Source organism: Macaca nemestrina, chromosome X, assembly GCF_043159975.1.
Source record: "Macaca nemestrina isolate mMacNem1 chromosome X, mMacNem.hap1, whole genome shotgun sequence".
In the NCBI taxonomy this organism is placed as follows: Eukaryota; Metazoa; Chordata; class Mammalia; order Primates; family Cercopithecidae; genus Macaca; species Macaca nemestrina.
Genome location: NC_092145.1, coordinates 120217347 through 120223750, shown reverse-complemented (window position 1 = coordinate 120223750; position 6404 = coordinate 120217347). Strand labels below are relative to the sequence as shown.

The window sequence follows — 6404 nt, the reverse complement described above, 5'->3', positions numbered from 1 at the left end:
TTAACAGGAAAGGCAAGAAATATCATACGATCCTCTTTATATATGCAGAAAAAATGTGTGTTTTTTTGGTGTATGTTTATTTTATTTTATTTTATTTTATTTTATTTTTTGAGACGGAGTCTCGCTCTGTCGCCCAGGCTGGAGTGCAGTGGCGTGATCTCAGCTCACTGCAACCTCCGCCTCCCAGGTTCAAGCAAGTCTTCTGCCTCAGCCTCCCGAGTAGCTGGGACTACAGGCGTGCGCCACCATGCCCGGCTAATTTTTGTATTTTTAGTGGAGATGGGGTTTCACCATATTGGCCGGGCTGGTCTCGAACTCCTGACCTTGTGATCCGCCTGCCTCCACCTCTCAAAGTGCTGAGATTACAGGCGTGAGCTACTGCGCCCGGCCAGAAGAAATGTTTTATAAAAGTAACATTCATTTATAGATAAAACTCTTGGCAAACTTCTCTATTCTGATGGAAGTTATCTGCAAAAAACATAACAGCAAAAATTATACTTAGTGGTGAAATATAGAAATGGTGAAATATAGAAAGCTTTTCTTTGAGATCGGGAGAAAGAGAAAGATCCCTACAATGGTGCCAGCTATTTCAGCAAAACAAGAAAAAGAAACAGAAATGAAAAGTATAAGAAGTAGACAAGACAAAGTAAAATGACTTACTTGTAGATAATGTTACTGGGTACATAGAATAACAAACAGAAACTGAAATTCAGTGCTATTTACCATGGCACCAAAAAATATCAAGTACTCAGGAATGACTTTTTTGAAAAAGAGCACAAGCTGTCCTGCGGAAAACTATTAAACATTACTGAGAGAAATTTTTAAAAATAAACAAAAAAGAGAGAAATATACCATGTTCCAGAATTGGAAGGCTCAATACTATAGAGGTATAAATACTTCCCAAATTGATCTTCAGATTCAGTGCAATCATAATCAAAATCTGAAAAGGTGTTTTTATTTGTCTGTGTTTGTGGAACTTGACAAATTAAAAGTTTATAGAAATTCCATACTGAAAGTTTGTGGAATTCAAAGGCCCAAGAACTGTGACATGCTTGAAGATTGAGACTTGCTCTACTCTGTATTAAGACTTATAAGCTGACAGTATATACAACTGAAAATAATTGAAATAAATATAAATCAGCATGACATTAATCAAAGACCAGAAACAAATCTTTGCATATATGGAAATTTGATTTACAACAAAGGTAACCTTGTAAGACAGTGGAGAAAGAATGATCTTTTCAATAAATGGTACAGGGATAAAGGGATACCTGTGTCTGCAAAAATGAAACTTGGGCCAGGCATGGTGGCTCACGCCTGTAATCCCAGCACTTTGGGAGGCTGAGGTGGGTGGATCACTTGAGGTCAGGAGTTCGAGATCAGCCTGGCCAACATGGTGAAACCCTGTCTCTACTAAAAATACAAAATTTAGCCTGGTGTGGTGGTGCGCACCTGTAATCCCAGCTACTCGGGAGGCTAAGGCAAGGGAATCGCTTGAACCCAGGAGGCCGACGTTGCAGTGAGCCAGATCACACCACTTCACTCCAGCCTGGGTGACAGAATGAGACTCCATCTCAAAAAAAAGAAAAAAAAAAAAAAAAGAAAAAGAAACTTGATTCCTACCTCACATAATACACAACAGTCAATTTCAGGCAGATTAGATACCATACTGTAAAAGTCTAAACAATAAAGCTTTAGAAGATAACATATGAGGATGTCTTCATGACACTGGGTTGGGGAAGACTTTTCAAAACAGTATACAAAAAGCACTAATCACAAAAGAAAACAGTTGATAAATGTGATCACATTAAAACTAAGGTTTTCTCCTCATTAAAAGACGCCATTACAAGAGTGAAAAGGCAAGCTACGGGGTGTGGGGGTGATATTTGCAACTCATATATCTGACAAGGAGCTTTTATGGAGCATATATAAAGAACTGGCCAGGCGTGGTGGTTCACGCCGGTAATCCCACTACTTTGGAAGGCCGAGGCAGGCGGATCACCAGAGGTCAGGAGTTGGAGACCAGCCTGGCCAACAGGGTGAAAGCCCATCTCTGTTAAAAATACAAAAATTAGCAGGGCGTTGTGATGCGTGCCTGTAATCCCAGCTACTCAGGAGGCTGAGGTGGGTGAATCGCTTGAACCTAGGAGGCAGAGGTTACAGTGAGCCGGGATCGCGCCACTGCACTACAGCCTGGGCAACAAGAGTGAAACTCTGTCTCAAAACAAACAAGCAAACAAACAAAACTCCTACAAATCATTAAGCAAAAGACAGACACAGTAGAAAAGTGGGCAAGATATTTGAACAAGCATTTAGGAAAAGAGTGCAAATAAATGTACAAAAAGGGGCTCAATCTTATTAGTGAGAAAGGAAATGGAAGTGAAAACCACAAGGAGATACCCTTACACTCCCACTAGAATGGCTAAAGTTTAAGAGTGACAATACTAAGTCTTTGCAAGGAGATGGAACAACAGGAACTCTCACACTGTTAGTGGGAGTGTGAAATAGAACATTTTCAAAAATAATTGAGCATTATCCACCAAAGTGGAGGATATGCATAACGCTGAGAACCAAAAATTCCACTCCAAGATTTATACCCGTCAGAAATGCATGTACACGCATAAACTGCTCATAGCAGCAAATATTCATTAACAATAGAATGGATAAGTACATTTTAATATACAAATGCAGCCGGGCGTGGTGGCTCATACTTGTAATCCCAGCACTTTGGCAGGCCGAGGCTGGCGGATCCCCTGAGGTCAGGAGTTCGAGACTAGCCTGGCCAACATGGTGAAACCCTGTCTGCTGAAAATACAAAATTAGCCGGCAAGGTGGTGGGCACCTGTAATCCAACTACCTGGGAGGCTGAGGCACGAGAATCTCTTGAACCCGGGAGGCAGAGGTAGCAGTGAGCCGAGATTGCACTACTGCACTCCAGCTTGGGCAATAGAGTGAGACTCTGTCTCAAAAGAAAAAAAAATGCAATGGAACACTAGTGTACAACACCACAAATGAACCACCTGTAGCTTATATCCAACAACATGGTTGAATCTCAGAAACATGATGATGAGCAAATGAAACCGGACACAAAAGAACACTTTCTATGTTATTTCATTTATATAAAATTCAAAAACAGGCAAAACTGAACTAATATGTTTAGGGATGCCTACCTAGGCTGTAAAAGCATAGAGGATGCTAGGAAATTATTACCAAGAAGTTAGGTTAGTGGGGAGAAAGAGTGGGAATGGGTGGGATACACAGGGATGCTTTGGTGGTGCTGGCAATGTTATGGGTTTTTTTTACTTTTTCAAATACGTTTTTAAAGAAAAAATAGAGATGGGGTCTCACTATGTTGGCCAGAGTAGTCTTAAAATTTTTCTGGTTCTTGATTAGAGTGGTCATTACATAAGCGTTTGCTTCATAACTCACTAAACTGTGTAATTATGTTTTACAATTTTATTTATTTTTAACAGCTTTATTAAGGTATAATTCACCCATTTAAACTGTACAAGTCTGTGGCATTTGGCATATTACATTATTATTTTTTTGAAATTGTAGTAAAACATATGTACCACAGAAAATTTGCCATTTTAACCATTTTCAGCATACAATTCAATTACATTAAGTACATTCACGATGTTGTGTAACTTTCACACTATCTTCTTCCAAAACATCATAAACCCAAACAGAAACTCGGTACCCATTAAGCATTAACTCCCCATTCTCCCCTCTCCCTAGCCTTTGGTAACCACTATTCAGCTTTGTCTCTGGTAACTTCTATTCTGCCTTGTCTCTATGAATTTGCCTATTCTAGATTTTTTTTTTTTTTTTGGAGGCGTTGAGACCTGCTTGATTTATTCCAATACCCACAATGTGGCAACTGTGATCCCAAAATGTGCAAAGTTAAAGTCTTAAACTGCAGCTGAGGAAAGGGCAGGAATGGCACACCTGGGGACGGTGGTGAGTCAGGAACGACGGGCAGGCGGCCATTACCAGGGCAGTGTACTCCTCAGGGCCAGGGCCAGGGGAGCAGCCCTAGGAGCAGGACTCAACTGGAGCCCAGGGCCAGAGAACCGGGCAGAGACCTCCCGCTGGCCTAGGTCAGGAGCTCAGAAGTGCCACATGGCTGAGGGGGCAGCAGCCCGGCAAGGGCCAGAGGCAGGGCCAGGAGAGCGCCATTTCTTGGGGAGCTGGGGGGCAAGGAGGTGCCCTATAGGAGAAGCCAGGAGGGGCCGCCTGCCCCTGGGGTGGGGGCCAGGCTGGAGCAGGCTGCAGCAAGAAAGACCTGAGGCAGGAGCAGGGCCTGAGAGCCTGGCTGGCTGGGCTAGGCCTCCCAGGGCAGCCTGGCCCAGAGAGCAGTCCTGACTCTGTGGGGGATGCCCAGCGAGGGGCAGCAGTCCCCTCGGGGCCTCCCCTACTCTCTCCCTGGAAAGGAAATGGGGAACCCATAGTGCAAATCTGTGGACCACTCAGTTATGGCGGGAGGCTGCGCCTGAAGGGGGACACCGGGGCACGCCCCTTCCACCATCTTGGCCTCCACCGCTGTCCTCAGTACAGCCGCTTCTCATAAGAGTGCAGGCCATGGACGCCACCCTCCATCTGGGCCGATACGGTCCGCTTCTCAAACTTGAGCTCTCCTGAGTACATCATGGACCGAAGGACAGACAGGCTGCGGGCCCCGATATCCTGGCAGCTGTGCTGGATGCCCGCTATGAGGTAGGGCACGAACTTCTGAATGAACCCTTTATCTTGGATAGAGCCCGAGATACTCTGCGCGAACTTCACCTTATCCCCCTCGCTGAAGTATCGTTTCTGGCTACTGCTGCTCTTCTCCATAGCATCAAGAGAGCCCATGCCCTGGTACTTCTTGAGCGGCACCCCATCTGAGAAGTATTCGGCAGAAGCTTCCGTGGTGGCGGCCAGCAGGGAGCCCATCATCACTGTGGAGGCTCCAAGGGCCAGGGCCTTGACCACGTGCCCCAGGGTCTGGATGCCGCCATCGGCTATGATGGGGACACCAAAACGCCGGGCATACTCGGCCACCTTGTACACAGCACTGCCGTGGATCCGACCACAGGCCATCACTTCCGGAGTGATGCAGATGGAGCCGCAGCCCATGCCCACGTGCAGCCCGTCCACACCAGCGTCAATCAGGTTCTTGGCCTGGGCTGCTGTCACCACGTTCCCCCCAATCACCTGGAGGTGGGGGTACTTCTGTTTGGTGTAATGCACCATGGCGATCTGATACACCAAGTTCCCTTGGGACGAGTCCAAGACTATGACATCGACGCCCGCCTGGGTGAGCAGGTCCAGGCGGAATTTGTCATCTTCACGGGTGCCCACAACTGCCCCGCACAGCAGCTGCTTGTGGGAATCCTTGGAGGCCAGAGGGTAGTCTCGGTTCTTTTTCAGGTTGGTGCGGGCGATGATGGCCACCAGCTCATCATGATCATTAACAATAGGCAGCTTCCCTTTCTTGCTACGCTTCAGGATCTCATTTGCCTCTTCGAACGTCACGCCTGCTGGAGCCACCACTAGCTCGATCCTTGGCGTCATCACCTCACTGAGGAGGGTGGTGTGGTCCTTTTCAGCAAGGAAGTCGATGTCTCGGGAGGTGACGATGCCCACTAGCTTGCTGCCCATGGTGCCCGTCTCAGTGATAGGGATGCCAGAGAAGCCATGCCGCACCTTGGCCTCCAGCACATCACCCACAGTGTGCGAGGGGCTCAGCACCACCGGGTCTGTGATGAAGCCCTGTTCAAACTTCTTGACTTTCTGCACCTTGTTGGCCTGGAACTCTGGGGTGCAGTTGTGGTGAATGAAACCAATACCTCCCATCAGAGCCATGGCGATGGCCATGTCGGCCTCTGTCACAGTGTCCGTGGGAAAGGAGATCAGCGGCGTCTTCAGCGTGATCTTCCGGGTCAGGGCTGAGGTCAGGTCCACCTCACCAGTTAGGAAGTCTATGAATCCTGGGAGAATCAGGAAGTCGTCGTAGGTGAGGCCGTCGGCGCTGGCGAAGAGCTGCTGTGCGGTGAGTCCATCCTCGGGCACGTAGAGGGTGCCGCCGCTGATGAGGTAGTCCGCCATGCTGCCGCTACACCCTGCGACCTGACTAAACACCCACGCCGCCGCCCGCCTCTGACGCAGTCGCTGCCGCTGCTGACGCCACGCCGCCGTCACGCTGCCGCTGCTGACGCCACGCCGCCGTCACGCTGCCGCTGCTGACGCCACGCCGCCGTCACGCTGCCGCTGCTGACGCCACGCCGCCGTCACGCTGCCGCTGCTGACGCCACGCCGCCGTCACGCTGCCGCTGCTGACGCCACGCCGCCGTCACGCTGCCGCTGCTGACGCCACGCCGCCGTCACGCTGCCGCTGCTGACGCCACGCCGCCGTCACGCTG

The 6404-nt window shown here is 48.5% G+C and overlaps 1 pseudogene; it reads right to left on the bottom strand.

The window, feature by feature from the left end:
• Window positions 1–3347: 3347 nt before the first annotated feature.
• LOC105499901 (inosine-5'-monophosphate dehydrogenase 1 pseudogene) lies at window positions 3348–6172 on the bottom strand (annotated as a pseudogene).
• Between the last annotated feature and the right edge of the window lie 232 nt (window positions 6173–6404).